The sequence below is a fragment of the Cervus canadensis genome, chromosome 23 (genome assembly GCF_019320065.1).
Source record: "Cervus canadensis isolate Bull #8, Minnesota chromosome 23, ASM1932006v1, whole genome shotgun sequence".
NCBI classification, from domain to species: Eukaryota; Metazoa; Chordata; class Mammalia; order Artiodactyla; family Cervidae; genus Cervus; species Cervus canadensis.
Window position 1 is genome coordinate 6,510,130 of NC_057408.1, and position 11,461 is coordinate 6,521,590.

General features: G+C 48.3%; 1 long non-coding RNA gene across 2 annotated transcripts; it reads left to right on the forward strand.

The window, feature by feature from the left end:
* Window positions 1-1,139: 1,139 nt before the first annotated feature.
* Window positions 1,140-10,815, forward strand: LOC122425684. 2 transcript variants are annotated; one of them, XR_006264965.1, is made up of 4 exons: window positions 1,140-1,229; window positions 1,427-1,559; window positions 7,081-7,140; window positions 10,782-10,815. It is a non-coding gene; the product is annotated as an uncharacterized LOC122425684 (long non-coding RNA). The 2 variants fall into 2 exon arrangements; XR_006264964.1 differs by lacking the exon at window positions 10,782-10,815 and having other exon boundaries at window positions 7,081-8,646.
* Window positions 10,816-11,461: the final 646 nt, after the last annotated feature.

Below are 11,461 nucleotides of genomic sequence, written 5' to 3' on the forward strand. Positions count from 1 at the left end.
CCATATAGCACAGGGAACTGTATTCAATATCTTGTAATAACCTATAATGGAAAATAATCTAAAAAAGAATATATTTGACTGAATCACTGTGGTGTACATCTGAAACATTATGAATCAACTACGCTTCAATACAAAAATATAAATAAAAAATAAACCCATCTCAGGCACTCACTAGCTGTGTTGTCATGTAAATAGGGAAGATGGATAGACCCAACTTCATAGTTTAGTACTAGACACATTTAATAAGTGGCAGCTGTTATTCATCCATCAGACAATGATCAAAACTAAACAATGTGCAAAGAACAACACAACCAATTCCCCTCGGCAACTTACGATCATTCATTCTTGTGCCTTGGTCACATGAACCTGGCTGAGCATTCATCTATTCATTCACCCAACAATTATTTATTGAACTCTTACTACGTGTCAGATACTGTTCCAGGAACAATAGGAAGCCCCTGGAAGGTTGTTACAAGAGGTAACATTCTTAGACAAGTGTGTTACAAGGATCCTTATGCTTTGCTATGTGAAGAAAGGCCTAGAGACTGGCAAGATGGAATGATGTAGAATAAGAGAACATTCATTGCAGTGTCTTAATGGAAAGAAGGTAGCTTAGGCTAGAGTGGAGGTTGTGGAATTGGAGAGGAGATTTGGACTGTATATTGGAGGCTGAACAAAGAGAACTTGATGGGTGGAGTGAAGGAAAAGAAGGCAGAGGTTGGTGCTTCAAGTAACAGGGTGAGTGGAGCTGCAATTTCCTGATAGGGTGGGCCCTGGTGGAGGAAGAGACTTAGAAAGGAGTTTCGACAATCACAATTTAGATGTGATACTTCTGAGATGCCTATTGGATATGGACAAGATTGGAGTTATAGATATACATTCAAAAGTTGGTATAAAATGTACTTAAAAACATGAGAACAGATGAGATCCCCTTAAAAGAGAAAGAGAAGAATTATGGGACTGGGCTGTGAGAGGTTTATGTATTTGGCAACTGGGTAGACAAGGAGCCTGACATGTGTGCTCATGGAATTTAAGAGAAAAGAGTTTCCGGTGGGAGAAGTGAACATCTGCATCTAACAGATGCAGATCTGCAATATCACATGGTCCATCTGCAGCAGTGAACTACTGCTGAGAGAACTGAGAAAGATGAGGGCAGAGAAGGGGCCACCGGAATTGGCATTGTGGGGATCGCTTGGGATGTGGTCCAGGCTGTTGCAATGAAGTGAAAGGTGCGGAAATCCCAAAGGAATGGGTGGATGGGCCAGTGGGAGGTGAGGAAACGGAGCCAGTGTAGACGGCTCTCTTGGGTTTTCTGTGACGTGTAGCAGCGATGGGGGCTGGAAGCTCAAGGCAGCTGTCGGTTCCGGGTGTTCTGCTTTGTTCGGTGAAGAAAAAAAAACCCTAAGGCATGTTCTTCGGTTGACAGGAAGAATCAAGAAGAGACTGAAGATTCAGGAGGGAGAGCTGCTAACTGTAGGCGCACAGCCTCTGAGAAGGGGAAAGGGCGGGATTTGCGAGCTGTGCTTTGAGAGGCTGTTCTGGAAGGCAGGAGAAAAGAGGTATGGTCCATTTTGAAGGGTTCTGGACCCGAGAGTAAACGTGACTGGGGGGAAGTGAAATTTAAAGGGGACCATGCCCCTTTAGCAGAGTTTGGGGACAGCCACACACACACACACACACAGACACACACCCTGTGTAGACGTGCACAGTGTCTGGGGCACACACCAGGTGCGTAATCTCTTTCTTGAAACAAAACACGATCCTGGGAGTAGAGGTCAGCTGCCTCCTACTGTAAAATGTAACAACCAGCGCTGATGCTTCCAGGTGTGGGGTGAAGGGAAGGGAGACAGAACTTTGTAGGAGGGGAAGAGTGGAAAAAGGAGTGTGGGACCGGGGAAGAAAGCAGAAAGGGAGAGAGGACAGCCCGAGGGGGAAGGGGAAGCGGACCCGGGGGGGGGGGGGCAGCCCTGTGAGAGGAGCCCAGGGCACCGCTGACTTTTAACCAGCTCCGCGCCGCGCGGCACCGGAAACCGCTGTAACCAGCACAGGTGCAGCGACGCCGCGCGCAGCCGGCTCCGGCCTCTGAGAGAGGAAGTGCAGGGATGGGCCTGGCTATAATTAGCACCCCGTGGTAGCCGAGAAGGCTGCCTGCTCCGAGGTCGGTCGATCAGAGCCAGCGCGTGAGAGCGAGGGCTGCAAGCCGCCTGCGGGGACCCGGGGGAGGCCAGCCCCACCCCCTCCGCCCCTCCCCCGAGTCCGTGTCTCTGCTGCCTCGGCTGTGAGCACCCAGCCCTGGAGGCTGGTGGAGCTGGGCTCGGCCCCGGAGCCCGCGAGGCTAATTGAGGATGAAGGCGTCCAGAATTGCAGGACTATCACGGTTCTGTCTGGGCGAATGTCCTTCACGGCTGGCATCCTCTGGCTCCGGGGGTGGCCCCAGCCCGTGGGAGTGGCACTGTCTTGGCAGACCCGGGAGACTGGCCTTGGCAGACACGGGGCTGGAGCGGGTGGGGGCGAGGCTTTCCCAAGGCCTCGTCTCCTTGGAGAGCCTTTCTGATGCTTTGGCACGTCCATGCCGCTCTCCCTCCGCGCCAGCCCATCTTTGGCTCTGCGGCTCCTTTCCCACGTGAGGACATCTTTTTAAAATCATTACAGTGAAACCGGGAGGGAACCCTTCGCAGAGCTTTTCTTTGTGTGTGAGTTTGGAATTTCGGAGGGAAAAGGTAGAAGGCACCATCTGTTTTTGCTTCACTCTACAACCGTGACGCCACAGGTCTCCTGCGGCTGCTCTGTGACTGACTCATTAAATCCAGCGAGGGGCTGCCTCTGTGTCTCCCTCCTAGACCTGATGAGGCGTATGTTCAAGGCAGACCCCCTCGCTCCCCCGAAGGCGGAGGCTCCTCCCCCGCCCCTCCACCTGTGGGATCATAACAACGTCCTTTCGTATTTGGATCTCATGTTAATTTCCTTGTAACACTCCACCTCCAATCTTGTTCTTTTTCCCCCAGGCGCCCCGGAATTCGCTGGCTCTCCCTTCCAAATAGGAGCCTTTCCTCTATGTTTGTGAAACAAATCGTTACCTCCTGTCTGCTTTCTTTTTTTCCCAGACTCATCATCCCCAGTGACTTTGACCCCTCATCCATTCACCAATTATCTGCTTCTGGTCAGCCAGGCGCCTTGCTAGGCTAGGTCCTGGGATGTATCCACTGACAAAGTATAGCCCTGGGAACTGGAGGAACTCACATTTTGTTGTTTAAAAGAACAGTATGGGCAAAATAGAAACATGTTTTAAAATTAGAATATGAGGTGATAAGAAGCATAATGGAGATTCAAGATTTTTGTTGCTTCTTGAGGTCTTCTCACACCCCAGTTCTAAGTAGGCTGTGTACATTATCTTACTTAGAACTTAGGTCAGCATCATCTACTTATAGACAGGTCAAGTGTTCTGCCCAAGTCCACAAGGCTGTTTAAGATGCAGGTCAACCTTATAGAAGGGCAGATTCAGGTGTTCAAACCACAGAGATAAATGCAAAGTTTCACCCTCAAGTTCATATACCACAAGCGAGGATTTGAACTCAGCCCACCTGGCTGCAGAGGGCATCTCCTTGGCTATGATGCCATCTTGCTTTCCTGGAGGGCTTGTGGAGATACATTCACATGCACGTGGAAACATGCATATAGAGGTGTCCTTAGTGGGGCTACTGCCTCTGACCTAGGCTGCAGAGATGTTTTTAGATACTCCCCCGGCAGGAAGCCCAATGCGCTAGCTCTGACCTTGCTGCGGTTCTTGGCACAGGCTAGTCAGTTTCATGTTACTGACACCTCCGCTGCTCTGAATATTCGTTTTCTTCCAGCCTTCTCTCCACACTGTAACAGGAGCTAGCGTGCAAAGGCATGGCCACCCCATGCACCTCCGGCAATGGTCCATTCTCAGAGGAATCACTTTGCAAAGCCACACTGGAAGCTATTGAATTAAATGTTGCTGCTTAGAAGGCAGCTGTTGTCCTGAAGAGGATGGGTGGAGCTTTTCCTCATCATCCAGCAGCCTTGTTCCAACTGCGTGGGGAGAGTGGATTGTCCTGGGTGCTTCTGTTACGTGCCCGCCTGGCACCTGTTCCGTGGTGCCCACTGTGAGGGGCGCAGGATGGGAATCTGACAGCTGTCTCCCTTCTCCCCACTTCCCTGCCAGGCCATCAGCAGGCAGTTCTTGGCAGGACTTGTGATGACTCCGCAGGTTTGAGCAGCCCAACACGAGACCACGTTCTCTTCCATTTTCCTGGGTCCAAGCAGCTCTACTGATGATTGCAAATTTCAGTATGGGGTTGTGTGTCTGCTTATTATGTCATTCTGGATGGAGATGTGACCCGTACTGAGCATGACATGCAGGAATAATCACTATTATCATCATTATTTTTAACATCAATTGTTCACCATTGAGAGCAGCGGGCGTTGTCAGAGAACAGAATTAGACCTTTTTTTTTCCTTTCCCCAGTCAGCTCTCAATTTAAATTAAACAGAGATGGCTCATCAACAAGAGGGTAGGATGATGGTGGTGCTGGGAGTGTTCGGTGCAAAAAAATATAATTCAATTTTTTCTGTTTTTTTTTTGGGGGGGGGTGGTGCAAATATTAACCCTTGTAATTCTCCCTTCTGATTTAGATGATTTTTGTCTTTTAATAAAATCCCACAATAATAATGATATCATGCAGAATTTGGACCTCTGGGGTCACATTTTTGTAGTTATTTCATAACTCTGGGGGAGCCAAAATTCATTAAATTTGAATTCACATCTGCATGAGACAGGAAGAAATGCCTAAATGGTCTGAGGAGAGCCTGGGCTGATTGGCGGGGGGTGGGGTGGGGGGTGGGCGGTCCAGAGACTTTGCTGCTCTGAAATCTTGTTTGCCTATTTTCCCCTGAGCAAATATCTGCCGTGATTTCTTTGTTGATGAAGATGTTTATGTCTCCCTCTGTGAACTTCTGTCCTTATCCTCAGCACCAGTTCCAGAGGAATCTTCCCGAATTAGCAGGTTCAACCGTGCCACCCTTCTCTTGTAATTCTTCACCCTTCCCCACTGGGCTGCCCACTCAGAGCTCAGAGTTTCTGGGCTTTTACGCTTCTGCTTCCCTCCCCTCTCAAAAGCTCCATTTCCTCATCAGCCCACAAGCTCATCTTGCTTCCTTCTGCTTGGGCCCTTGGTCCTGTCGCTTCTCCAGCCTGCAATCACGTCCCTTCCTCTCCACTCATCCGCTGCCGCCCCGGGTCCTGGTTGGCCCCTCTGGGGGCCTTTCCTGGTGCCTCAGTGTTCTCAGGCTCTGTGAACCCCTGTGGTACTTACGGTGGGTGATGGGTACGTTGTGTCCAAATTCTTCTGTTGAAGCCCTAAGCCCCGGGACCTCAGGATGTAACTGTATGTGAAGATAAGGTCTTTGAAGAAGTGATTAAGTTAAATTGAATCCCGTCTGACTGGTGTCTTTATAAGAAGAGGAAATCTGGACGCCAAGAGAGAAGCAAGGGGGCGTGTGCCCAGAAAGAAGAGCATGTGAGGCCACGGTGAGAAGCTGGCCTGGGCAAGTCGCGGACAGAGGCGGCGGGAGACACCACCCCGCCTGCATCTCAGATTTCTGGCCTCCAGAATGGCGAGACAACAAAGCTCTGCTGTTTGGGCCAGCCAGGCTGAGGCGTTTTGTCGCGGCGGCTAGAGTGGACTAACACGTGCTGGGAGCTTGTAGTACAGTCCCCGTAATCCTGTCTTCCCTTCCTTTCGTGAGGGCGTGTGTCCTCGCTGACGCCCATGACTGTGGTGCCTTCCCTGCCCTCCTGGGAGAAGTGGACGTGCTCGCTGTTGGACCTGGTCGTGTGATGCACTGGACGCAGGTGGAGAGGGGGAACAGTGCGTGCCGTGTCCAGAGAAGCTCTGAGCCCTCCTCCTCACTAAGGGGGCCTCGTGTGTGGGATGGTTGTGCTCCTTCACCTGGATCCTGGGATGTGAAGACACGTGGAGCTGAGCCAGGGACACTCCCGGCAGGAGCAGGCATGTAACGCGGGTGAACATTTACTCCTGTGAGATTTGGGGGTTGTTATTACGGCAAAGCTAGCTCTCCAGTATTCTTGCCTGGGGAATCCCATGGACAGAGGTGCCTGGTGGGCTGCTGTCCATAGGGTCGCATAGAGTCAGACACGGCTGAAGTGACTTAGCAGCAACAGCAGGTCATTTATACCACAGTTTACTCTCTAATAACAAGGAGTTACTATTACCTGTGCCGTGCCTTCTTTTCTGGGAAGGCTTCCTGAACCCCCAAGCCGCTCGTATGTGCTCTGCTGAATCTCTATGCAATCACCCATCTTCACTGAGCTCATGAACACAGTAAAATTTAATGAACATCTACTTTTCACCAGACACTGACCTGGTGTATTGAATCGTGCTCTCTCTCTTTTTAAGTAAATGATTCCTTTGTTCATATATATATATATATTTATATCCATATATATATATCCATATATCCATATCCATATATTTATATCCATATCCATATAGCCATATATTTATATCCATGTATATATATATATATACTGATTGTGTGGCATGCTGGATCTTCGTTCCCTGACCAGGGATTGAACCTGCGCCCCTGCACTGGAAGTGTGGAGTCTTAACCACCAGGATAGTCCCTTGAATCGCTCTCCTAACTCTCTTTTCTTCTCTACTAGCCCATGAGCTGCTTTAGGTCAAGCAACCTGTCCTTATTCCTTAAGGTATCCCAGTGTCTAGTGGGGTGACCAGCATGGTATTACTCAGTAAATATTTGTTAAATAAATAATAACTCTGCACGTGTCTGCACAATTGGATTTTATAAGATTTTTCAAGGTCGGTGTTTGTTTCCTCCATCTTCTGTACTCTTTCTCAAAATCTGCTACAGAGCTGAGCGCGGAGCATTAGAACCTAACTCACCTATTGGAACTGTCATAGCTGTCGCTTCTTTGGGATCCTGACTTTGCTTATAGACTGGGAATATTTCTGATACCTGTAGAGATGCATAATGATGTATGTGAAGGCACCATTCATATCTCCTCTGCTTTTGCAGTGGTCATCTGTCAGTGCTCACCTGGAAATGGATGAGGACAGCCCCCGAGACAACATAAATGTACGTTCTCTTGGAATGAAACTTTTGTGATGCTGAGGAGGGAGGTACCATGTGGTCCGAGAGGATCAGAGGCCCAAACCTTCAGATTCCAGAGGGTGGATTTCTCTAGTCCTTTCTCTCGGTGGGTTAGCAGCAGCTGGTCATTGAATTCCAAGGAATCCTGGGAGCAGAAACCAACTTTTCGAAACAGGAAGTATGTTTGAAGGAAAGAGGAAGACTAGTGACCACTTCCATCGAGCAAAGTGTATGTTTAGTTTGAAGCTCAGCAACCAGACGGGTTTCTTCCCTCTCACCACCCAGCCCTCACCAGCCTCCCCCCACCCTCCCCATCACCTGACCGAAAGACACAGGTCAGCTGCTATGGGATAGTGCGGTGAAGAGGAAAGAAGCCTGAACCTATCCCGACACTTGAGTCTGAGTTTTACGGCTTTGAGTTTGATTGTTACTGGTTTATTAAATGAGCTGGACCTGGTGGGGTGCCAGGAGGAAGATGATTTATTCCAAGCAGCTTGGAATTCCATGTAGCTTTTTCCGTCTACTTTTGAGAGCTTCTGTCCTTGAGAGCTTCTCCAGGCAACTGTACAGAGACCCAGTCAATGTAATATCAAAACCCTAAACTCTCATCTGAGAGTTGAGGATGAGATGGTTGAATGGCATCACCAACTCGATGGACATGAGTTTGAGCAAACTCCAGGAGATGGCGAAGGGCAGGGAAGCCTGGCAGGCTTCAGTACATGGGGTCACAAAGAGTTGGACATGACTGAGCGACTGAATGACAACAAACTCTCGTCCCGTTTAAACATTTTTCTCCCTAAGCCAGGGCCTCTCTCACCTTATGAAACCTAAGGTGTGGAAGCAGGAGGTGGTCAGCTGCTTCTTCCTCTGCCTTCCTGCTCCCCCGCTTGTTTGCCATCCTGGCCCCTCCGGGGTGGCAAGGAGGAGAGGTTGTATGGTGGCCATTAGAAGCTGGTGTCCTATGATCCTGTCAGGCTCCCAATGCAGGTTTTTTCCTCTCATAAGGTGTGGGTAGCCAGCCTCGAAGATGGTCTCCAACAACCCCTACCTCCTCACAGGACACTCTTGTGTAGCACCTCCTCTTCCCCTCCCTTGTACCCTGGTTGGTTTCTGCGACCAACAGAATATGGCAGGAGTGATGGTGTTTTGAGGTTAGGTTATAAAAAACACTGTGGCTTCTATTTTACTATTTCATTAGCTCTGAGAGAAGTGAGTGGTCATGTTGGGAAGCCACCTGTGTGAACGTCCGTTTACTGAGGAAGTTGGGCTTTCAGTTATCAGCCAGAGAGGAACCGAGGCCTCTTCCCAACAGCCTCATGAGTGAGTTAGAAGTGGGCGCTCCTGCCTCGTCAAGCACCAGATGAGACTGCAGCCCAGCCGATGTCGGAATCCCAACCTCGTGAGAGACTCTGAGCCAGAGTCATCCAGTTAAGCTTCTCCCGGTTTCCTGACCCTCAGAAACAGTGTCAGACAACACAGCTTGTTGTTTGAAGCCACTACATTTCTGTTGTTCTTTGAGTCCTTTCTCCCTCAGGCACCAGCCCCGTGGGTTCTGGTGAGGAGGTGCTCTGTTGGGGTCCTTTTGCAGCTCCACAGAGGAACCTCTCTCCTGAAGACCTGGTTTGATGTTTCTCTTCAGGAGCATGAGAGTGTGTGTGCCTCCCTGCCCCGCCAAACCCTAGAACAACAGATTGTCTCCAGCGGGTCCTGTTTGCACCATCTCCACCACCTCGGACTTCCCTGGTGGCTCAGATGGTAAAGCGTCTGCTTACAATGCAGGAGACCCGGGTTCAATCCCTGGGTCGGGGAGATCCCCTGGAGAAGGAAATGGCAACCCACTCCAGTATTCTTGTCTGGAGAATCCCATGGACAGAGGAGCCTGGTGGACTACAGTTCATGGTGTTGCAAAAAGTCGGACATGACTGAACGACTTCACTTTCTTTCAATGGTAGAGTGCTCGCTTAGCATGCGAGAGGTAGTGGAATCGATGCCCACATCCTTCAGTTTTGGAGAAGGAAATGGCAACCCACTCCAGTATTCTTGCCTGGAAAAGTCCATGGACGAAGGAGTCTGGTGCGTTACAGTCCATGGGGTTGCAAAGAGTCGGACACGACTGAGCGACTTCACCACTGCCTCACTCCTTCAGACTTTGTAGGATTCCAATTATATTCCAGTCCCTATGTCTCCCAAGCCACAGGAAACACATCTCAAGTTCTTGGGTTATTCTTTAAAGGTTTCACCTTTCCCAGGTGGAAAACCCTACGCCTTTACCCTAAGCGTGTGTGTGCATGACCTGTGTGACCCAGGTACATCACTTTCTATACTCTCTATGTGAGGAAGTCACATGTCCAGTGCATTCTTCTGTGCTGGGTTGTAGCAGAACTTGTTTTTATTCAGTCTCTCTATATGTCCTGCCTGGATGATGATCTAACACCTTGTCCTGGAATATGGGAGCACATGGCCTATATTAAATTGCCAGCTTGTTTCAATCAGTAAATGTCTGGGTTTCAGGTCTGGCACTATCTAACTGTGTGATATTAGGAAAGTCATTTAACCTCTCTGAGCCACAGTTGAGGGTGTGTGTACACATACATGTGGAATCTCTTCAACTAGAAAATTATTTTCTGTTATCCTTTCACTGAGTCTTTACTCTGCTTACCAAAGGGGCACTTATATCTCCTGAGTTAGAGCGTTTCACTCTGGGGCCTTGTGCAGGCTAAATAATGGCCCCCCAAAGATGTCCATATTCTAGCCCTCAGTTCAGTTCAGTTCAGTCACTCAGTCATGTCTGACTCTTTGCGACCCCATGAACCGCAGCATGCCGGGCCTCCGTGTCCATCACCATCTCTTGGAGTTCACCCAAGCTCATGTCCATTGAGTCGGTGATGCCATCCAACCATCTCATCCTCTGTCATCTCCGTCTCCTCCTGCCCTCAATCTTTCCCAGCATCAGGGTCTTTTCAAATGAGTCAGCTCTTTGCATCAGGTGACCAAAGTATTGGAGTTTCAGCTTGAACACCAGTTCTTCCAGTGAACACCCAGGACTGATCTCCTTTGGGACGGACTGGTTGGATCTCCTTGCAGTCCAAGGGACTCTCAAGAGTCTTCTCCAACACCACAGTTCAAAAGCATCAATTCTTCGGCGCTCAGCTTTCTTTATAGTCCTACTATCTATAGTTCTAGTCCTAGGCCTCGTGAATATGTTAATTTTGGCATAAAAAAACTTTATAGATGTGATTTATTTAGTGATTGTGAGATGGGGAGCATCACTTGAATCCTCCAGGTAAGCCCAAAGTCATTGTCAAGGTCCTTCCAAGAGGGAGGCTGGAAGTTGAGAAGCAGACATTGAGTTGATATGGTGAGGGAAGCAGGGGTCAGAGTGATGTGAGGAGGGAGCCATGAACAAAGAAATGTGGGAGGCCTCTAGACACTGGAAAATGCACGGAAACTAATTTCCCCTGAAGCTTCTAGAAGGAGTACAGCCCTGATTTTAAAGTCCGACTTTCAAAACTATAAGCTAATAAATGTGTGTTTTCAAGCCTCTAAGTGAAAGTGAAAGTGAGTGTGTAGTAATTTGTTACTGGTGAAAGGGAAAGTCACTCAGTTGTGTCTTGTCTGGCTCTTAGATTCAAATTGGAAGGATTGATGCTGAAGCTGAAGCTTCAATACTTCAGCCACCTGATGCGAAGAGCTGACTCATTGGAAAAGACCCTGATGCTGGGAAAGGCTGAAGGCAAAAGGAGAAGAGGGCGGCAGAGGATGAGATGGTTAGATAGCATCACTGACTCAATGGACATGAATTTGAGCAAACTCTGGGAGATAGTGAAGGACAGAGGAGCCTGTGGGGTCAAAAAAGTCGAACACGACTTAGCAATTGAACAACAACAATGGAACTTAGGCATTGTTTCAAAATTCTGTTCGCCATTTATATTTTTTCTTTTAATGAACTCCTTCTCAAGGTCTTTGTTCCTTTTTTTAACATATTGCCTAACCTTTTATTACTGATTTGAATGATATTTGTATATTAAATTACCCTTTGTTCATCAGATGTTGCAAATATTTTTCCAGTTTTTGATTTGTCCTCTAACTTTGCTTAATGGCTTTTTGTTTTGTCTCAGTGATTAAAAAAAAAATCTGGTCAAGTTTATTGTTCTTTTATGGTCTCTGAGCTCATGATTTTTAAAATATAAATGAGGCTTCTATATCAGTAGGTTAGGGAAATTCCACAAAACCCCTCTAATAAGGACTGCACCCATATTTTATGAAATTTGCCATCATATCCTTATGAACAAAGTGGAAAAATGAG